Source organism: Triticum aestivum, chromosome 4B (genome assembly GCF_018294505.1).
Source record: "Triticum aestivum cultivar Chinese Spring chromosome 4B, IWGSC CS RefSeq v2.1, whole genome shotgun sequence".
NCBI classification, from domain to species: Eukaryota; Viridiplantae; Streptophyta; class Magnoliopsida; order Poales; family Poaceae; genus Triticum; species Triticum aestivum.
The window spans coordinates 355,611,692-355,635,419 of record NC_057804.1 but is presented as its reverse complement, the minus strand read 5'-3'; positions in this window follow the sequence as shown (position 1 = coordinate 355,635,419).

Genomic DNA, 23,728 nt, shown 5'->3' with positions numbered 1-23,728 from the left:
CTCCTGGAAAGAGAGTGGTCGGATCTGGGGTGATTCGGAGGAGCTGACCGGACTCCAAGCCTGTATCCAAAAGCTGGTGGACAAGAAGCTCAAGCTTGTCAACGTAGTCCAGGTCATGCTCATCCGCCGGATTCTCCCGTGCCAACGACGGGGTTTCAACATGTGGGAGTTCGATCCGGCGCAGCACCAGACTCTGAGCGGGCTCTTCGACACTACGTACGAAGATGTCTCGAAGGTACTGTTCAAGGGCGCCGAGGCTCCCGCATCCGCTACCGAAGATCGCGGATTCAACTCGCAGCGTCCGGCTAACGAGGTAAGTGATTTTGTCCTTTACGGAACGCTCGTTTTCCATAGTTTGACTCTATGCGGGATCTAAACTCCCTTTACCTTTGACAGGACTGGCTGGCGAAGGCCGAACAGGCTATCTGTCCGGCCCCATTGCCAGAGGACCCAGCGGATGCCCGCCTAATGGGGCTGCTGGCTCTGGCACCCCACGTGGTGCCGGAGAAGAAGGCCAAGAAGAAGGCCACGGGGACTCGGAAGAGTTCCCGTTTTCAGGTGCTATCGGATGACGACTCCGAGGCCGACTCCTCTCACCAAGGTGAGGAGGAGAAGAAAAAGGCCTCTCCCCCAGTGGGGGAGAGAAGAAAAGGAAGGCCTCCCCAACGAGGGAGGCTGAAGGGTCCAAGAAGGGAAAAACTCTTCCCCCGGACTGCTCTGCCAACGCCAGTGACGACAACGAGGACTGGCCTCCAAGGGCCAAGCCCCTGGCGAGATCGTGAGTATCTGGACTCCCGAATAACTTCATGGTTTTTATTTTTTGCCACACAATGTCTTTCTAATGCCGCATACAACCCTGCAGTCCGCCCACGGACGATCTTCCCGCTTCGTCGAGCGGGTCCTTAGGTGCGTCGGATATGGATTCTCTTCCGACCGCCTCCACCCCCCGTGACATGGACGATGCTGAGGTAGGATCCCAGGAAGGGACCCGCCAGGAGGAGGAGGCCCCAGAGGTGTCGCAGGACAACCTCCCGGACTTTGCACCGGACTCGGCTCCGGATCCCATAGTGGCTCCGGAGTTCGGCGGGCGGCCCCTTCGTAAGAAGGGCAAGACCGTGACGCCGGCAGCCTCCGTCCAACCGGAGGCGCCGGATAGCTTGCTGGAGGCGCTTAATGGCGCCTCCATCAAAGAGGAACACCGCACTGTTATGAGTGTGGTGATTCAGAAGGTGCAGCTCGCCAAGAGCGGGCTGACCGAAGCCTGCAACAGCCTTCTAACAAGCTTTGAGGTAAGAATTTTGATATATGTAAAATAGTACCGCATAGACAGTAGCCCCTGATGCTTGGTTCGGTGTTCGGAAAGAAAAGTCGGACTGAGGATCTTAAGAAGATATATGTAGGAGTCATAAAAAATATGTCAATATGGGATTGCAGACTGCGCTGCTGACCTCTGCTGCACTGACTGTGGAGGTCAATACTTTGAAGGAAAGCCTCGAGCGGTCCGAGAACGAGCTCGGCCGTGCCAAGAAGCAGCTCGAGGACAAGGAAGGTGAGTAACACCTTATTAAAATTGTACCTTACAGAAAAGGATTTTGGTTCTGAAAAGAATGACAAGGATAACGTGGGTATTGGAGGGGCCACTAACGAGGTGGCGACCCTGAAAGAGGCGGTGGCCGTGGCCAAACGGAATGCGGCTGCGGAGCGCACCGAGCAAGAGAAGCAGGAGGCGCGGGTGGCGGAGGTACAGCAAGAGCTCCAGGATCTCGTGAAAAAATATGAGAGCCTAGAGCGTGACTTGAAGACTCGAGAGTCTGAGCTTGCAACGGCTCTTGAGAGTGACAAAGCCGCTAAGGCCGAAGCCTACAAGGCCCTCCAAGAAATCGAGGAATTGAAGAAAATAGCGGCAGGTAAGGCATTTTTTATGCAAAGTAAGCATGTGAGTGTTAATTATCTGTTACTTACCCGAATTCGGAGCTCTCTAGGAACGTTCACAGATCTTCCTCGCAGCGTATCCAATGCCGCCGCATTCTACCGGGCCGAGGAGGGGAGCTCGACGAAGAAGGTCTTCTGGTCTCAGTATGCTGAGGCCGTACATCCGGTGCCCCTTAGCGACCAGCTGAAGCAGCTAGTCGAGCTCCACAACGTGGCCGAACAGGCCATGAAGGACCTCACAGTTCGGCTATAGCCTAAGGAGGCCATGCCCGGGAGCTACTTTGGCCTGGTGCGGTGGCTGGTGGATGCGTGCCCATGGGTTGAAGTCATCATGCACTCCGCTTGTATTGAGGGTGCCTGTCGGGCCCTTGCCCGCGCAAAGGTGCACTGGGGCAAGATGGATGCCCAGAAGCTCGTGACGGACCCACCGCCGTAGGGCAAGGAGCACCGCACGCCCGAGATGTATTATAAGAGTGTGCTGAAGGGCGCCCGCACTATTGCGGGTGAGTGCTCCAAAGATGTAATATTTGAGTAGACTCGCATTTTGTTATCCTGTGCGCTGAAAACTTAGTTCATTTGCGCTAAGCAACGCATTTTAATTTAAAATATTACCTTCTATGTGGCTGTTTATCAAATCTGAAGATGGCAAGTCGTCGGCTTCAGCCCCCATGCCACGAGTGCTGGGGTGTTCGGGATAAATTTGAGCACTCTTGTTCCCATATTTGGGTCCATCTAGGGAGGCGCTCAACACAACGAACAAGGCAACTGGACTTATAATGCTTGAACACTCTCACTTAGCCATAGAATTCTATAATTTTAAATTTCGGCGAAGCCCCTAGTCTTCGGAAGGCTGAATTTGGGGCACTATCCACGCCTGGGCCGGACAAAAACCGGCTCCTCGCTCTAAGCGGCATAAGTCTTTAGGGACTCGCAAAAAACCTCTCGAACAGCGACCAACTCTCGCCTCATCATGACGGTCAGTTTTAGCTTTCTCCACTGAGGCGTTAACCCAGCTCAACTGGGGCGCAATCGCAGTGGTTCTCCCAGTGCTACCTTAGCCGATACAACGGAACGTAAGGTACCAAAACATGGGAGCCGGGCAAACCCAACTATTGACCCAAGACATGATTCGGAGCTGATGCATATAATGCTATAAGTTCGGGGTGCCGCACTTGTGAAAGTGTTCGGACTTATCACACCATGATGCGGGAAACATAAGCCCCTGGTGTATTTAGCCGTACCAAAACGTACGGATGCGACATGTCACAAATGAACATATGTATAAAAGAGAAATGCAATTGGAAGCAAAAAGGTGCTGCATTACTTATTCAAGAAAAACTGTTGTAAGTGCAGAACGATACAAATGGTGCGATAAGCAAGGGATGGGACTGTTAAACATGTCCCCCTCCAGGGGTAGGCTGCGGAATGGTGCATAAAACAGATTTAATGCTCGTAATGGAGACCACCTGGATATTCATTGTAGCCTTTCTTCTTCCCTGGCTGTTGCATCGTGAGTTCGGCAGGTCTACTGCCGGACAGGGCCTCTGACGAACGGAGTCCTGTGGGTAAAAATAAAAAGGAAAAAGAAAAAAAGAACGACACACTTGAGAGCCCCTGGTGTGGTTGAGCCGCAGTCTGGGCCTATCGTGGTCGCGCCCCTCTCCCCATGCCCATGGTATCTTCAGAGCGTAATGGTGTACGCGAAGGACCTGTCTTGACGTTTTACAGGGGCTGGGGTTGGGGCCGCACTGCTACGCGTGCTCGGAACGTGCCAGGTGGTCTTGTTGTAGGTTACTCCGGGCGCGCTTAGCTGTGTCCGGCCGCTTAACGGCCGGACTCGAGAATTGCCTTAAGAGGCTGCATTGTACTTCTGCCGCGAGAGCCGCTGTATGTTCCTCCGTGCGGAGAGAACGTTCAGTGTTTCCGTTGACCGTGATGACTCCTCGAGGGCCTGGCATCTTGAGCTTGAGGTATGCATAGTGCGGCACCGCATTGAACTTTGCAAATGCGGTAGGTCCGAGTAGGGCATGATAGCCGCTGCGGAACGGAACTATGTCGAAGATTAACTCCTCGCTTCGGAAGTTATCCGGGGATCCGAAGACCACTTCCAGTGTAACTGAGCCTGTACAATTGGATTCTACACCTGGTATGACGCCTTTAAAGGTCGTCTTGGTAGGTTTAATCCTTGAGGGGTCTATGCCCATTTTGCGCACTGTGTCCTGATAAAGCAGGTTCAGGCTGCTGCCGCCGTCCATCAGGACTCTGGCGAGGTGAAATCCATCGACGATTGGGTCTAGAACAGATGCTGGTGGGGTGGTCCCTTCGGTCGAAAGTGATCGGGCAGGAGGACCATGGATTGAACTTCGGGGCAATTGGCTCCGTCGCGTATACATCCCTGAGTGCATGCTTCCGCTCCCTTTTGGGTATGTGCGTTGCGTATATCATGTTCACCGCCCGCACCTGTGCGGGGAAACCCTTCTGTCCTCTATTGTTCGGCGGTCGGGTCTCTTCCTCGTCATCGCTGTGCAGCCCCTTGTCATTGTTTTCGACAATTAACTTGCCTGCCTGCTTGAATACCCAACAGTCCCTGTTGGTGTGGTTAGCTGGCTTTTCGGGGGTGCCGTGTATCTGGCACGAGCAGTCGAGTATTCGGTCCAAATTGGATGGACCCGGAGTAGTTCTTTTGAATGGATTTTTCCGCTGACCGGGTTTAGAGCCTCTGAATCCAGCATTGACTGCCGTATCCTCACTATTGTCGCCGTTAATGCGGCGTTTGTTTTCGTTACGACGCGGCCTGCCATTACGGTCCTTGATATCCGAACTGCCAGAATTTTTGCTAAGGTTGTTGCTGCATGCTAGCCAGCTGTCCTCACCCGCGCAGAAGCGGGTCATGGGTGATGTGAGGGCTGCCATGGATTTCGGCTTTTCCTGTCCCAGGTGCCGGGCAAGCCACTCGTCGCGGATATTATGCTTGAAGGCTGCAAGGGCCTCCGCATCCGGACAGTCGACGATTTGGTTTTTCTTGGTTAAGAACCGTGCCCAGAATTGTCTGGCCGATTCGTCTGGCTGCTGAATTATGTGGCTTAGGTCATCAGCGTCTGGTGGTCGCACATATGTGCCTTGGAAGTTATCGAGGAATGCGGCTTCCAGGTCTTCCCAACTCCCAATTGACTCTGCTGGCAAGCTGTTAAGCCAATGCCGTGCTGGTCCTTTAAGCTTGAGGGGAGATATTTGATGGCGTGAAGATCGTCACCGCGGGCCATGTGGATGTGAAGGAGATAGTCTTCGATCCAAACCGCGGGGTCTGTTGTGCCATCGTAAGATTCAATATTCACGGGTTTAAACCCTTCGGGGATTTGATGATCCATTACTTCGTCTGTGAAGCATAGTGGGTGTGCGGAGCCTCTATACTGGGCGATATCACGACGGAGCTCGAAAGAGCTTTGTCTATTTTGCTCGGCCCGGCCGAACTTACTGTGTCCGGCGCGACGGTTGTCGTCACGAATCATGGGGCGCCCACGTGATCCATAGATCGATCTTGATTGTCTTGCCCTATCCTCCAATATATCTCGCAAGTCCGGAGCGTTCCCCTGTGGCCTTGTGCTTTTCGAGCGATGCCGGGGTACGGGTCTAGTGAAGGGCCTAGAGGCCTCTCTGTCGCGACCACGGGGTGGTCGGTCAGCCGTATTGTCTCCTGGTGATGCGGGTTCATACGCCTCCTCCTCTAATCGGGGGAGCAGCTTGTGTTTAGGGTAGCTTTTGGAGGGGCGTTCGAGCTCATGCTCTTCGGCCGCGAGGACTTCAGTCCATCTGTCGGCTAGCAGATCTTGATCAGCTCTAAGCTGTTGCTTCTTTTTCTTGAGGCTGTTCGCCGTGGCCACAAGCCTGTGTTTAAAACGCTCTTGTTCGAAGGGATCCTCAGGCACGACGAATTCATCATCGTCGAGGCTTGCCTCGTCTCCGGAGGGAGGCATATAATCCTCTACCTCTTCTTCTGCCGCTCTCTCATGAGGGCTGGCGTCTTCGTCCTCCTGTGCTGGATCTTGCTGGATTGGATTGTCTTCGGCACTGTCCGGTGTATTATTATCTCCGGTGCCAGAATCTTCATTCCTGCTATGGCAAGATTTAGAGCGGCGCCGCTGACGCCGGCGCTTGGGCTGTTTCTTGGAGGGGTCATCCTCCCCTGTTCCTTCGCCATTCCCATCCTTTGGGATATCCAACATGTATATGTCATATGATGAGGTGGCTTTCCAGTGCCTGGTGGGCGATGGTTCTTGCTCGTCTCCGGCATCGTCGTCCATACTGTCGATGTCTTCAGAGTCGTAGTCTAGTATGTCGGTTAGATCGTCGACAGTGGCTACCAAATGGGTTGTGGGTGGGCTTTGAATTTCTTCGTCGCCCGCATCCGAGCCGTCCTGACCGTAGTCCGGCCAGGGCTCTCCTAATAACGAGAGATACTTTAGCGAACTAAAGTTGCCACCGAAAGGTGAGTGTTGAAAGATGTCCGCTGCGGTGAACTCCATGATCGGCGCCCAATCAGATTCGATCGGAGGGGGTGCGGGAGGTTCGGAGTCCGGCAAGGAGTCCGACACCTCGGAGTCACGAGCTTCGTGAGGGACAAGGTCAGTGTTCGGCTCTATCGCCGTAGAGGTTGCAGCCCCCGAGGCGGTGTCTAGCCATCCGTCCTCGATCTGCGCAGCCGGCTCCAAATTGAAGATCGGAGCGGACTCGAGTGCGGCCTCTAGGGTACTATCCAGCTGCAGAGCTAAATCATCCCCATCGTGACAGTGTGGCGCGCTTGGCTGTGGCTCGAATCCATCGAAGATCAAGTCCCCGCGGATGTCAGCCGTGAAGTTCAAACTTCCAAATCTGACCTGACGGCCAGGGGCGTAGCTTTCGATCTGCTCCAGTTGGCCAAGCGAATTGGCCCGCAGTGCGAAGCCGCCGAATACGAAGATCTGTCCAGGGAGAAAGGTCTCACCCTAGACTGCGTCGTTGTTGATGATCGAAGAGGCCATCGAGCCTATCGGTGATGGCACAGAGGAACTCCCAATGAAAGCACCAATGTCGGTGTCAAAACCGGCGGATCTCGGGTAGGGGGTCCCGAACTGTGCGTCTAGGCGGATGGTAACAAGAGACAAGGGACATGATGTTTTACCCAGGTTTGGGCCCTCTTGATGGAGGTAAAACCCTACGTCCTGCTTGATTAATATTGATGATGTGTGTTACAAGAGTGGATCTACCACGAGATCAAGGAGGCTAAACCCTAGAAGCTAGCCTATGGTATGATTGTTGTTCGTCCTATGGACTAAAGCCATCCTGTTTATATAGAGACCGGAGAGGGCTAGGGTTACACAGAGTTGGTTACAATGGTAGGAGATCTACATATCCGTATTGCCAAGCTTGCCTTCCACGCCAAGGAAAGTCCCGTCCGGACACGGGACGAAGTCTTCAATCTTGTATCTTCATAGTCTTGGAGTCCGGTCGATGATGATAGTTCGGCTATCCAGACACCCCCTAGTCCGGAACTCCCTCACTCGTGTTCATTTGCTCGGTTGATGATGGTAATGCAGTTTTCATGGCTGTCAGCGGCGGGGAAGAAGATCTGAGGCGGCGAAAGACAGTCTAGAGGCCGGATCGCTGTTGTGCTGGACCCTTCTGTCATTGGAGCAGTTGAGCTGGGGTGGACAACGGTGCAGCAGGAGCAGGACAAACCACGCAAGGTTTTCTTTGACAACTATCTGTAAAAGAAGTAATTCTATAAAGGCTCGTTTGAATTGGATTCCGACAATGCAGGGATAGGAAATAGACAGAAATAGGATAGGAATGCATGTGCAAAACATAGAATTTAAAAACATAGGATTTCTGCCAATCTGGGTGTTTGATTCACAAGAATTGGAAGATCACAGGATGCAAAGAAGCATGGTGAGATTTAGTCAAACCACAAGAAAATGTATGGTTATAATGTTATTATGCTACTATCTCTTCGTCTTGTGCTTCATGAATAGGAATTTGAAAAGGAGGACAAGTGAAAATTAAAATTCCTACGTTTTTTCTTTCAAAGAGACACTAAAGGAACAAATCCTACAATTTCCTTTGCTCCATTCCTTTGAACCAAATTCATGAATAGTAGTACCATAGGAAACTTTCCAATTCCTATGTTTTTCATTCACTTTTCCTTTCAAGCACTGGCGATTCTAGTAGGTAGGCTTGAGCAAGGAAAAGCCTGCACTAAAAAATGTTTTTGTGCTACTTCTATTACTTTGGACCTAGGCCACTGCCCTACTAGCCCAACTCGTACGGCCATCGACAAATGCGCAGCTCAAACGCGCAGAGATAAATAATGATGGCGTTCAAGGGAGTCCATCATGGATAGCTAAGTTGCCTGGTACCTCACTGCTTGTCATATAGAAGGATAAAATAATTGTATTTCCCGTTACTATGTGTGCTCAGTGGACAATATATATAACATGTAGAGTAAAAAGAGATGCAACAAGTGTACAACCTCTTTGGCAAAGCCATGTCGATCTCAGGGTGATTGGGTTGGCCTGTGAGGATGCTTCGGCTGACTTGGCTGTCGGAGGAGGGGAAGAAGATCTTAGGCGTCTGGAGATGGAGCCCGAGGTACTGCTCCGTTGTGATGGAGGGTTTCGTCGTTGGAGCAGCTCCGGTGAGTTGTACGACGCCGAGGCTAAAGAAGGACAAGAGAGACAACATTAACCTGAGTGGAATTCTAATAGCATCTCCAATAGATGACGTAAAATACATAACCACAAAGTGCTAGATGTAAAATACATCAGCCGCTCATCTCTGAACTTAACTGTCAAAACTGAATTTAACTGTTGAAACTAAACTTAACTGTCGAAACTGAATTTTGCTGTCGAAACTGAATTTTACTGTCGAAACTGAACGCACTAGCAAGGTGCGGCTACACGTCAGTCGACTAACTTTTTCATCTCTGGTCAATCGATTTTGCAGCCGTTGGACATTAAATCAAGGGCCTGCAGGTCATCTTCAACCTCCACCCCCCTGAGCCACCAACCCCCACCGGCCAAATAGCCGCCCCCGCCGCCTGCAGCCGGCGGTGCGCCGCCCCGCTAGCCCCGAAAACACTCCCACCACCGGTCCGCTGCCGCCTCGATCATCCCTCTAGGGCCCCCCGTGCCGAGCTTTTTCTTCGGCGATCCCCACGCCACCACCCCACCACCGCCAGCGACCAGCGCCCCCACCCTGAACCCTAAGATAGACAGTGGGTACCTCTCCAGCGATCCCCCCTCCCCGCTGTGGCTGGTTCTTCCTTAACTCCGGCGAGCCCCCCAACCCCCTAAAAATCGACTGACCCAAAAATCGACTCAGTCGACTGAAGTATAGCTAAATTGGAGCGGCAGAGCAAGCAAGAGCAAGAGCGAGAGGAGAAGCGCTAGCAAGAGCAATAGCAAGAGCAGACCAGACAGGGGACCGAGAGCAAGAGCAGAGCAGCAACGCGAGTGAGAGATAAAGCAGCAGCAGCTCCGACTGATGTGGACGTCGACGCCGAGGGAGCGACACCGTGAAGGAAGTGGCGAGCGACGCCGCCGTGGATGGAGCCACGCGTGTCGGCTCGGGACCGAGCGCCGGCAGCACCTTGAGATCGAATCAAGAAGAAAATGTGGCGATTAGTGTACAACCTCTTTGGTCGCGCCGATTAGGGCCTAGCTTCATGTGAGGAAACGGTGATGATGATGCTCTTCCGGTGGTGCAGGTGAAGACGGCGGTGTGGGAATGGAGGTGGCGTGAAAGATGAGGGCAAAGTTGGGCAGCTCCTTGGAGGTGGAGGACGGGGTGGTTGAACCGGTGGGACGACCAGATCGACGACGGATCCTCATCATGTACGGTGGATGAGGGACGTCGAGGTGCTGCTGTGGACGATGCCGTCGAGGAAGAGGCTCTGGCTGGGTGGCGGACGGAGGAGGGTGTGGGGCTTCGCGGGTTTTCCCGGCCTCGGTGTACGAATGGGTGGGCAGATGGGATGGGAGTGGGGAACCATGGCTTAGGGACGCGCTTGTCCGAAATGTGGGGTAAGTTACGAAAGTACCCCCACAAATTTGAGGTGGTTCTTTCGGTTCAGGGGTATCACGGGCATTTCGCGTGTCGGGATTTCACAGGAGGTGGGAGTTTTCGCGCGTGTTGTAATTTTGGAATAGCAAGGCGCGGGTTGAGATGGAGGGTGTTGTCGGAGCACAACGAGACAAAGATATATCTTAAATATTTCGGGCTAACAAGGCGCGGGTTGAAATTTCCGGACTAGACTACGTGTACTGTACCAAATCAATTCGCACTACAAATGTCATTCAGAACATTGAATTCATGTTATGGTCAACTAAAATATTTCGCTACGTGTATAATGCATGCAACCTACTACTCAAATGAATGTTTTAGTGCATTCCAAACGTATATATTGCCGCTTCAGTATGAACTAAATTTGAATTCGTTTCTCTATTTGAATAAGATCTACAGTAATGATTGTTGTGAAGTCAAAGCATTTGAATTTGTTTCTCTATTTTAATAAGATCTACAATCATCATTATTGCCAAGTTAAACCATTGTTTGTGTATTGTCTGTACAGCTAAACACATGATTAGTCTCGAGTTACATATGAACTATGTGTACTATATGAACTCGAACTCGATTTTTTGAATCCACTTTATGTTGATTTCAAATCACATTACATTTCTAGCTCTAACTAGATCTTCATAATCTAAACCATGTCTCATATGTATAATGTGTTTATCACATTATTTATGGTGCCCCGCCCCCTACGCCTACAAGTATTTTGATGTGAGTTGCAAACACCACACATTACCACAAATTCAAATAAAATGTGAGAATGTTCGATATATAGTATTGTTTAGAATGTTCGATATTTAGTTGTAAGCTGCAAATGCCACACATTATCACAAATTCAAATAAAATTTGAGATTGTTTGATGTATAGTATGGTTTAGATTGTTCGACATTTAGCTGTGAGTTGCAAACGCCATGCATTATCACATTGTGCAAAACCATAGCACACGTATCACCGCTATATTCATGCATGCATATGTTTAAAACACTATGATATCCTATTCAAATATATAAATCCACTTTCATGCCAAATTATGATCTTTGTTAGTCTCTTACACCCACACAATCCTCTAACCTTTGTAGCTACCACTAACTTTCTCTCGTGCATGCACACACCCTCATCGCCGTCCCCCTCCCTCAGAATTCTATACATCGCACACATTCTGTTTTTTTCTTTAGGTCATTCTCCCAGAGTCTCCACAACTCCTTTCCGACACACACCGATCGATAAACCTCTCCAACGATGTCTGCCTACAACATACACACGCACCTTCAATCTCCTCCTTTATGTGTACCTCGTCTCTCTCATACGGTCTCACACACGTGTAAACTCTCACCCCTCCTTTCATCGATCTCACAACCACACACTCCTCCCCCTATCTAGCTAGTAACTGGGCCTGTCGCACCACCTCCTAGCTCCATTCTCTCTGTCTATCCATCCGCTGGGCCTTATTTGCCTCTAACAAATGGACGTACACCGACTGATCTCCTACTATACATATAGCTAGCTAGGTCCTTATAACTTGTTTTTCCCCACGCGTCAATCGATCTACCTCATTAGTTATGTCTCTCCCTTCCTCTGACAAACAACAATTGATCTACCGATCTAGTTGGGTTTGCCTACCAAACACATGGTTCCCCTTCATCATCCATGGATGCGTCCCGACAGATCTATCACGCACAGGCATAAACAGAAACAAATCCCCACTCTTATTGATAATATTGTAGTTCCACCCTCAGTTTGTCGACTAGGCCACTCCCACCATCTTCGAGAAGCAACTCAATCACCCATCCACCACTCTACCCCTCTCCCTCCCTCTCTCTCCTCTCTATCTCTCTCTCTCTCTGTCCCATTCTATTTCCCGTCCTTCAGTTATGTATGGATGTCGACCGATCTCCCTGAAGACATAGCTGGGTCTCTCCTTCTCAACACATATACGAGGCGTTCTACCTCTATAGTTAGGACTCTGCCTGCCCCTCCCCCCCCCCCCTCCCCCCCCCCACACACACCGATACATCGAGCGCTCTAGTCATGTCTCACTGCCACACACAAACTTGACATGTGCCCTCTGACGTTCCGGTAGGTCAGTCGCCCTATATCTTTCACTTGCACGCGCGCGCACACACACACACAATTTTGATGGCTCTTTTGATCGATCTCGCACCCACCCACTTGATCCTCTCTTAGACACTATCGATACCTATGACCCCTTCCTCTCTTCTCGTGGATCGCCCGACCCTCTATATATATGATATGGATAGGCCTCCATTTCACACACATTGCATGCAAAATTTTGTTTGAGATGTCATCGACACATATTCCCACAAATACATTCACGAAATTAACCACCCACCCCCCCCCCAAAAAACAAAAAACACTCACAAATGTGGTTTGTATCTCTCTCACTCACACACGTAGGTGGGGGACGTGCAAGAAGAGAAGAGGTGCATGCACGACGCACGTACTCCCGTCTCTTTCCCAACCACACCCGCGCGGGTACACGGTGGAGCTCATTTCTGTACGAAAAGGTAGCCCACGTGGTAATTTGTCACGTGTACTAGTTGTCCACTTGGTGGAGGGAGGATTGAGGGAGTCCTGGACTAGGGGGTGTCCGGATAGCCTAACTATCATCATTGGCCGGACTCCAAGACTATGAAGATACAAGATTGAAGACTTCGTCCCGTGTCCGGGTGGGACTTTCCTTGGCGTGGAAGGCAAGCTTGGCAATACGGATATGTAGATCTCCTACCATTGTAACCGACTCTGTGTAACCCTAGCCCTCTTCGGTGTCTATATAAACCGGATGGCTTTAGTCCATAGGACGAACAACAATCATACCATAGGCTAGCTTCTAGGGTTTAGCCTCCTTGATCTCGTGGTAGATCTACTCTTGTAATACCCACATCATCAATATCATTCGAGTAGGACGTAGGGTTTTACCTCCATCAAGAGGGCCCGAACCTGGGTAAAACATCGTGTCCCTTGTCTCCTGTTACCATCCGCCTAGATGCACAGTTCAGGACCCCCTACCCGAGATCCGCCTGTTTTGACACCGACATTGGTGCTTTCATTGAGAGTTCCTCTGTGTCGTCACCGATAGGCTCGATGGCTTCTTCGATCATCACCAACAATGCAGTCCAGGGTGAGACCTTTCTCCCCGGACAGATCTTCGTATTCAGCGGCTTTGCACTGTGGGCCAATCCGCTTGCCCATCTGGAGCAGATCGAAAGCTACGCCCCTGGCCGTCAGGTCAGATTGGGAAGTTTGAACTTCACGGCTGACATCCGCGAAGACTTGATCTTCGATGGATTTGAGCCACAGCCGAGCGCACCGCACTGTCACGATGGGCATGATTTAGCTCTGCAGCCGGACAATGCCCTAGAGGCCGCACATGAGTCCGCTCTGATCCTCAATTCGGAGCCGGCTGTGCAGATCGAGGATGGTGGCTAGACACCGCCTCGGGGGCTGCAACCTCTACGGCGATAGAGCCGAACACTGACCTTGTCCCTCATGAAGCTCGTGACTCCTCGCCGGACTCCGAACCTCCCGCGCCCCCTCCAATTGAATCCGATTGGGCGCCAATCATGGAGTTCACCGCTGCGGACATCTTTCAACACTCACCTTTTGGCGACATCTTGAGTTTGCTAAAGTATCTCTCGTTATCAGGAGAGCCCTGGCCGGACTACGGTTAGGACGGTTGGGATGCGGACGACGAAGAAATTCAAAGCCCACCCACCACCCATGAAGAGGGCTAGGGTTTAACCATTCCTAGCCTACTTAATCAGGAAGGAACTCCCTGAAGACCAAAATGAGGCCCGCTGCATAGTTCGGCGATCTAAAGCCTACAAGGTCCATGAGGGAGAACTTTTCAAAGGTGTATCTCCGAAGAGGAAGGGCGAAATCTCCTGGCTGAAATCCATGCCGGACTCGGCGGGCACCACGCTGTAGCCCGGGCCCTTGTAGGCAAGGCCTTCCGTACAAGATTTTATTGGCCGACAGCCCGAGCAGATGCTCAGGACTTAGTCCAACGATGCGTCGGTTGCCAGCTCTTTGCTAATCAAAGCCACACGCCACCCACCGCCCTGAAAACTATACCCATCACCTGGCCGTTCGCGGTCTGGGGGCTTGACATGGTTGGACCCCTTAAAGGGGGAACCCACAAGAAAAAATACTTATTGGTCATGGTGGACAAATTCACCAAATGGATAGAGGCCAAGCCGGTTAAAAAGGCAGAATCCGGACCTGTGATAGACTTCATATCCGGGGTAGCACACCGTTTCGGCGTCCCCCACAACATCATCACTGATAACGGCACGAATTTCACGGCCGACGAGGTAACTCTGGTGCAAAAACATGGGCATCAAGCTCGACTACGCTTCAGTCTATCACCCTCAAACTAACGGTCAAGTGGAATGGGCAAATGGTCTAATCATGAGCGGCATTAAACCCAGATTAGTGCGGTCCCTCACGGAATCTAACACGCACTGAGTAGAGGAGCTAGACTCCGTACTCTGGGGGCTGCAGACCACGCCAAACCGCACTACCGGATTCACACCATTTTTATGGTATACGGCGCTGAGGCAGTTTTGCCCTGCGACATACTTCATGACTCACCTCGCATGCGCATGTACGAAGAAAGAGAAGCCGATTTGGATCGGCAGGATAGTTTGGACGCCTTAGAGGAGGAGCGCAACGTGGCAAAATCCCGTTCCGCATTCTATCAGCAGCAGGCTCGAAGATATCAAAGCGGAGAAGTACGGGTTAAAACTTACAATGTTGGCGAACTAGTTCTACGCCTGCTGGACAAGAAAAAGGACAAACTTAAGCCCAAATGGGAAGGTCCTTTCATCATACCGGAGGTGCATACTGTCTATGCAACACATCTAACAACCGACTCGAGCCAAACCCATGGAACACAGCCCGTCTCCGAAGATTCTACGCCTAGCGCCGGACTCAGAGTTCGTCTCCTTCCTCCGTCCACCTTTCATATTTTTTCGCTGTCTTTATTTTCCCTCCTTTTTCCTCCCTCTTTCAGTGCAAGCCTCTTGAGGGCTGATCTGCGCTTTGTTCGCACTCACTTGATGTGCTACTCGCACTCGTTATACCTGGGGGCTTCTTTCACAGAAGCTTATCTATATGGGCTTCATGCCCAACACATGTGTCATACTTCCGCATGTACCTTTTACTCACCATTATATGCATCGATATGACTTAAGTCTTGGCCAAGCTGGGTTGCCTGGCTCCTGAAGCTTCTCATCAAGCCCTCCAAGACCCTCAGGTAGGGAGATGGAAGGCCATAAGGCCTGAACGACGCCGCTCATCGCCTGCCGAACATGTTCGTGCAGTTGCAGCAGCTCGGGAAGAGGGTCTCCCGTAGAACCAGGCATCTCCTCCGCCGGACGACCCGTGAGCACACCTACAGACACATTTCTTCCAATTGACTTCCTCGCCGAACTCTTCTTTTCAAAAGAGTTTGCTCAAGCACTTACTGTAAATGCCGCGACGAAGCCATCGATTCTCCTTTACGGAGTTAGACAGCTGGACCCAAACACCTTTTAGTTCTTTGCCCAGCTAGGTGTTGGCATCTTGGAGTTTGTTCCTCTCCTGCTGCACCCTTGTAAGCACCTTCTCGCTGGCCTTAAGCTGGCGCAGCAGATGTTGCTTGTCCGGATCTAGTCCGGCACCCTCTGCAATATTATTGTCAGATTATACACAAACGCCGCACTTCATAAACTACTTCTCTTTTCGAAATATGAATTACCAGAGGGGGTCCCTGTGGCTCCCCGGGCAGCGGCTAGTGCGGCCTCAAGTTGGGCCTTGCATTCTTGAAGCTCCTGGGACAGGTGGGTATTCTTCTCCGTAAGATCCTGCATAACAAATGATCCTTAAATCAGTTAGTTTAACTATTTTAAGTCCCGGGGGCTACTGGCATATATAACCATTAAAATTCCTCACCCGTATGTCTTTTACATACTGCTCCGTGGCTCTGGTTAAACCATCTTGAGCAGCACAGAGGTGCGCGTCTCCCGCATTAAAGGCATTCAACGCCTCTGGGGGGAAACACGCGTCCCAAAGAACTGTCCGGCGGCGCCTGTGATTCATGGCGCTCTCCACCTCAGACCTGGTGGCGGACAACCTGTCGGCATCCTCTGTTGGAGGAGCATCCGGCTCGCGCCTTGCGCTCGCCTCCCCCTCCGGACCAGGCGTTGGAGCCTGGCTGGCGAAGGCTTGGTTGGCAACCTCTCCGGGCTCAGTCCGGCGAGCGCTCTTTCTCCTGGAAGAATCATGAGCATTAATGTATCTCCCAGGAGTCTTTCCCTTAAAGGACAAGGGTGCACCATACCTCTGTGGCGACGTTTCGATTCGCGCCGCACTCCTCTTCCACCTGTTGGGCCGCACTGACCCTGGTTGATCAGTCGTCGCAGGCTCGGCTTCCCGCTGTAAAGGCACCTCCTGCGAAGCACCGTTGGTACACGGTGGTCAGAAATAAGCATTACAAAAGTAACGGTGTCAGGACTTCGGTCGTACTCACCTGAGAAGCCGGAGATAAACCGGGGTAGTCAGCCGTAATGGCGACTAGAGCATTATCTATGCTGAGATGGTGGAACACCCCGTCAATCAGTTCCACCATTATGTCCGGATCCTCTCCGGAGGCCGGATCAAGGGATCTTCCCGGATCCTCGGGTAGTGGAGTCGGGCTTTCCATGCCCTCCACATACCGGCGCAGTTCCTGCTCAAAATTATAAAGTAAGACACTTATCTTTGAAAGCATGGACCGGATACATAAACGTCCGCTTACCCACCTCCGAGGGTTATTCATGGAGAATCCATTTAATGGACTCATGTGGAGGAAGTCCTCCTTCTCCCCCTTGTACAAGCCGGATAGGATCTTCACCAGATCGGCGGCTGATCCCGGCACCTTGCGGCCATCACGGGTGGCGTCATTCTCCCCGTTGAAATCCCACATGGGGTGGCCCCTATATTGAAGTGGCTGCACCCGTCGCATAATGCATATGGCCATGACTCCAATCATGGTCAGTCTGGAATGGGCCAGTAACCTTATCCGGCCCATCAGATATCAGACGCTCCTATCATCTTCCCGTTGAGGGCTCCGCGGGCGCCAACTCAGGCGTTTCTTCAGAGGAACGTAGCTAAACTCCGGGAGGCCGATCCGAACTAGATCCGGCAGCGGGCGTCTTCCATATAGAACCACTCCGAAGGCTAGTCTTTGGACGCCTTCTCCGGGGTTCCGGATAGATATCCGGTCCTGGCTATGCGCCATATTTCGGCTCCGCCCACTTGATATATCGACCCCTCATGAGAACGGGGTACGAGGCAAAACAATCTCTTCCACAGCGCAAAATGGGGCTCGATGCCCAAGAACAACTCGCAAAGAGCTACAAAGCCCACGATATGCAAAATGGAGGCAGGTGTGAGGTGGTGAAGTTGGAGTCCATAGAACTCCAGGAGCCCCCGGAGAAACGGATGTATGGGAAATCTGAGTCCCCTTATTAGGTAGGGGACGAAGCATATCCGCTCTCCTTTGGAGGGATTGGGGACGCTCTCCACCTGCTTCCCACCCTTGTAGGTGGCCAGTCTGGCTCGAACCGGAACCATAAAGGCTGGGGGAAGGTATCCCTCTGCTTGGAGCGTCACTAACTCGCTATGCGGGACTGAGCATCTCCTCCAGTCTCCTGGCTGAGGACTCGGAGCGCGAGAAGAGGAGCCGCGTCGACTGTCCATGTTGGAATGGATTTTTGTCAAATGCGCTTCAATGAGTACATGCAGGAGGAGGATGGTGTGATTCGGATCTGGATCCCCGCCTCTCTTATAGGCGGCTTATTCGTGCAGCTAGGGGGGTAAAATGTAAAAATACCCTGGCTTTTCGCATTCATACAACACGTGGAAGAGGGCCGTTATTGGGCGTGGAAGCCAAGGAGCGCAACATTTATGAAGAAACCGGACACTATTTGGCAAACACATGGAACATGGAGGGGAACCCGCCTTGCAAATGCCGAAGACAATGTACGCGCCGGACTCATCGTCATTGAAGCCTGGTTCGGGGGCTACTGAGGGAGTCCTGCACTAGGGGGTGTCCAGATAGCCAAACTATCATCATCGGCCGGACTCCAGGACTAAGAAGATACAAGATTGAAGACTTCATCCCGTGTCCGGATGGGACTTTCCTTGGCGTGGAAAGCAAGCTTGGCAATACGGATATGGAGATCTCCTACCATTGTAACCGACTCTGTGTAACCCTATCCCTCTCCGGTGTCTATATAAACCGGATGGCTTTAGTCCATAGGACGAACAACAATCATACCATTGGCTAGCTTCTAGGGTTTAGCCTCCTTGATCTCGTGGTAGATCTACTCTTGTAATACCCACATCATCAATATCAATCGAGCAGGACGTAGGGTTTTACCTCCATCAAGAGGGCCCGAACCTGGGTAAAACATCGTGTCCCTTGTCTCTTGTTACCATCCGCCTAGACGCACAACTCGGGACCCCCTACCCGAGATCCGCCGGTTTTGACACCGACAAGGATCATCTACCACGGGTGAACAAACAAATTGTGACTTGACGCGTTATGTTAAAAAAGAGGCAAACCATGTGGGGTCTACCTTAGAGGCAAGGCTCTATACACTGGAGTACTTTTGATGTGTCACGTCAACTCGCAGAACGAGGAGAAGCTTGCTTAGTACACCGTCTCCCCCGCCCACGGGCGTGCTGCCTCGCAGGATGAGGTGAAGCTTGCTTAGTACTGTACGCCTTACGCCCGCTCCCTCGCCCACGTGCGCTGTGGCTCGCAGGACAAGGAGAAAAATTTACTACTTCCTCCGTTTACTCCTCGTACCTACTACCTTGGTTATAGAGATTATCATATTGTTTGGAATATATATGTCCTTTAGTAGATTTCAATATGAACTACTAGTACATACTCCAAACACTGATGTATATAGACGTATTTTAGAGTGTAGATTCACTCATTTTGCTCCGTATGTAGTCCATATTGAGGTCCTGTTTGGTTCATAAGTCCTAGGACTTTTTCTAGTCCCAACTAAGAAGTCCCTACTCCTTAAAAAGTCCCTCCCTGTTTGTTTTTAGGGACTAAAAAGTCCCTAGTCCCACCCTAGAGGTTATTGAATGACCATGTTACCCATAGTATACCGAAAATAACAACCAAACAACACCAGGGGGCGGCAGGCAATGGGTGCAGGGAGGGGCATTGTTGGAAAAGTCCCAAAAAAGACTCTCCTTGAGAGTCTTATTCAAAAGCATGTTTTAGTCCCTAGTAGTCCCTCTTGTTTGGTTAAGAAGTCTCTAAGAGGGACTTTTTCTAGTCCCTACACTAAAAAGTCCCTACACCCCCTAAAACGGACGTAATAGTATGCACTCTCCCTCGCCCCTCGACTCTCACCCACGTGGTGGACGTGCAGCAATTCATTCAGTCTCATATAGCCAGAACGATATATACTGCAGTACCATTATTGCTCGACTTCCTGAAGCGGCAAAGGGCCAATCGCAAGGTTAATATTTTGGAGATGCAAAGCGCAAGGTTATAGGAGAACGAGTAGTAGGTGCCGCGTCATTTATAAATAAAGTTTTTTTTCTTTAGTGGAACATACACAATATGATAGGTTCATATGGAGAGAAAAGGAAACCGCTCCACTATATACATAGTCAGGACGGGCTAGCCTACACGGTTGCTTGCTGGGGTTGCTCTCTTCACACCCTCTCACACAAAATGACTGTGGCCACATCTCTAACATCCCGGCGGATCACGTCCGCTGGGGGAAGGGGTGGATGCTTAGTGTAGATGCGGTCACCATCGCCGACGGTGAAAACCCACTATCGGCATGTCCCGATCAGGGGTCCCTGCCATTCTCTCTCACAAATCCGGTGAGGTTGCCTCCGTCCCTTGCTCACTGCCGCGTCGTGGGCAGTTGCCGCCTCCCGCCGCCCTCCACAAAGGTTGAGCTACATCCCGACATCCCTCGGGTACAACTCCCTTTACTGCTGGCTTGCACCACTGCTCCAGCTACCCACATCACTCCATGTGGATATTTCTCTACTTCTTTGCCCCACACATACCTCTATTGGCTTCTATGTACTGTATTTGTGATGAGTTCATGTCTCATCAACTAGTCCCAGTAATCTTATTGTAATCACCCTTCTTGAATTTCTTTGCCACAGGGATGCTCATCTCGATTTTGGTGAAACTGCACAAAATGATCCGATGGTCGAAAGGTTGCAAACTTCATTTCTTAGGAAGCTGGAACGTTGCCAGCAAATTGAAGCTTGGTTAGGGTTTACGGTTCAAGGGCTAGGGACTGCATGGATCGATTTTTTCTTTAGTTGCCCCTGTTCCAAAATAAGTGTCAACTTTAGTAGTAGTACAACTTTGTACTAATGTTTGCATAAAGTTCAGACACTTATTTTGGAACGGAGGGAGTACATATTTGCTATGATCTGTCAATCATTGAGATGCAATGGCATGCATGTTAGTCTCCTTTGTATGTGATGAAATGTTGCAATGGGCAACCTTGGACGCAAGATACATGTAACAGAAGCTGGAAGCTTCATAGCATTGGACAAATTTATCTCACTGATAAATTACAGTGCATACTATACTAGTACTTCCTCCATTCCTAAATATAAGTATTTGTAGAGATTTCACCATGAACCACATGCAGATGTATATAGATGCATTTTAAGTTTAGATTCATTCATTTTGTTCCGTATGTAGTCCACCTAGTCGAAGCACTACAAAGACTTACCTACTATATCTTAATAGCTAGCCCCCACTACTAGGAATTATCTATCCTCTCCTTGAGCCACATCATCAAATTAATGTAGCCGTTAGATGAACTAAATCAGTCCATAATAGCTGTCTGATCTAGACGTTGAGAGGCTCCGCACTAAGCCACATGCAAGCATGTAGAAATACCGTGGCATGCATGTGAGTGGGTTTTAAATCACATCAACATGTCAGCATGCAAGCATGCACCTGTAGTATGCATGGAAGTGAGCTTTTAAGTCCCATTAACATGTCAAAAATAAAAATATAATCCCATAATGCAGTAGGAGTTGGCTGATCTTTTTTCCTTACGTGGGATGATTTAAATGATGATGGGAGTTTTTTTAGTTTGGCTACCACATTTGTCATGCGGTTATAGAGTTTTTTTTAGTTCTATGAAATCGATAATTTTACGTAGGAAGATATACGGTTGTTCCGCAGCAACGCACGGGGACTCATCTAGTATTTTGGAATGCATGGAGTACTATGTAAAGAGTTAGGTGTCGCATGGTGTCCAAAAAATATGGTGATAGTGTAAGGTGGGCCATGTAATCACTAAGCCTATATGTTTTCACTGCTCTTGCACTCCTCCGCTGTAAGAATGGAGAAAATTGTAATCTAGTAGTACCTCCTTTCGCCGAAAGCGTGGGACATCCAGTAGTCCTACCACCTCAGTAATAAAGTGTCGCGACCGGTTTTCCGGGTATTAATTTCCAGAAAATGGCCCTTGTGCTCATCAACCCCAACTTGATTTAGAAATTCCAAGCAAAATACAAAATATGCAGTACAAGACCATTCTGGTCTATGAGTACAACAAATGGTTTCTAGTGGTTGAAGGAGGAAGCGATTTGTGGATCATCAGCGTCTATGGGACTCCATTTCCCACATGAACAGCTGACCAGGTTAACTCCTATCTTCGCGAGGCTGCTATCACCATTGAGTAGGTTCCGGGGCTGTCATCACGGTCGCTCCTCTCCGCGCAAGAAATCTGGCCAAGGCAATAGCCAGGGACAAGCTAGTGAGTACTTTTGAATGTACTCACAAACATTATGAACACGGGTATAATATAGCAACGATAATTATGTTCTAAAATATTTTATGATCATGACGTCAATCACAAAAAAAAATCTCTGATGCACGCAATCAGGTTATTTATGGATATGCAATAACATAGTAATAATAAAATGCACCGATCGGGTGTCTGAAGCGACGCCTCGAAAAGTTAGTAAACAAAGAGAAATGCCTCAGTCGGGCGTCTGAGCGACACCACATAAAGGGCTTATAAAATAAATAACAAGCATGACACAGTCGGGCGTCTCAGCAACACCACATAAAGGGCTTATAAAATAAATAAATAACAAGCATGCCATAGTCGGGCGTCTCAGCGACACCACATAAAGGGCTTATAAGGTAAATAAATGACAAGCATGCCACGGTCGGGCGTCTCAGCGACACCACATAAAGGGCTTATAAGGTAAATAAATGACAAGCATGCCACAGTCGGGCGTCCCAGTGACACCACATAAAGGGCTTATAAGGTAAATAAATGACAAGCATGCCACAGTCGGGTGTCTCAGCGACACCACATAAAGGGCTTATAAATAATCACAGTGGATATCCAGGAGGTAGAACCATCCCAGGGATACTCGATAATTCCAATAATATAATGGGTTAGTCCACAACAAATAATAATCATGATCATCACAAGTCTCAAGTCATGATCCCAGTTCTGGTTTAACAGTTTCTCCACCGAAGACCGACACTAAGACCGACACTTGACCCATCCCAGACTGTAGTCCTTAACCATGGACACGGCTATTCGAATAGGTTTAATCTCTGCAGAGGATCTACTCTTTACCCACGAGTAACGGATTCCTTTAGTCCATCGGGACTAATTCCGTCTATGGTCTTTTAATTGAAAACACACCTGACCTGCACACACCAGCTTAACTCACAGGTGTCTGGAATCACCCACGACACCTGTCAAGCAAAACTCTAAGTGAGGAGGCTACAACATCGCGTAGCATGGGATCAAATTTATATCGCGCGCTCTAAGGGGTGGCCTCCCCTCTCGGTCCCAACCAGAAAGACCCATGCCCCTGGACCAGGTGGCCTTCCTACCAGCTACAATCGGTATCTCCCACCATGGCCTCTCTATATGGTGTGTGCTAGAAAGGGGTTGACAACTTACTGAACCGTACCCTACCTATGACAGGGACAAGTGTTAGTACGAAACAAGTGTGGGGGTTACCCGAACAAGACTCGATCTATGGTCGAGTCAGGAGGTTTAAGTATTTCCTGCATGATATGTGTAACAAAATATTTCAACCAACAGAATCACCACTCATTATACCCTACTATGCCATACCGGACATAACCGTCCCGACGGAGACCGGTGACAAGCTCACGCCTACCCAAGGCAGAGGCTTTCCCGGATTCTTTTCCGGCATGCATGCAAAGCACATGAGGATGATTACCATCACAAGTATATTCATTTCCAACAGCAAGGAAATTGCAAATATGCAATTCAAGTAAATGATCGCGTCTCCACATAAAATAACGCATTCCATATTAGGGCGGTGTTATAAGCGTGCCGACTAACACACAAAAATATTATGCCAGGGTTTAGAATGCTTGCCTTCAAGGTGTGGAAAGGCAGGGTGCACTCCAAAACTTTTGAAAGCTTTCTCCTCTCTCCAAAAATCCTATTTAAAAATATTTGGGTCAATATATTGTTTTAAAAACAATACCAAAAAGTTGTCTGAATTTGTTTGAAATAAATCTGAAAATAAACTAGACAATATTTGAGAGGGGTAGGAAAAAGAACCAATTCATTTGGAGTTATATTTAAAAAGTTATAGGTAGTCAAAGTTGTGGTCAAAATCCGTTTTT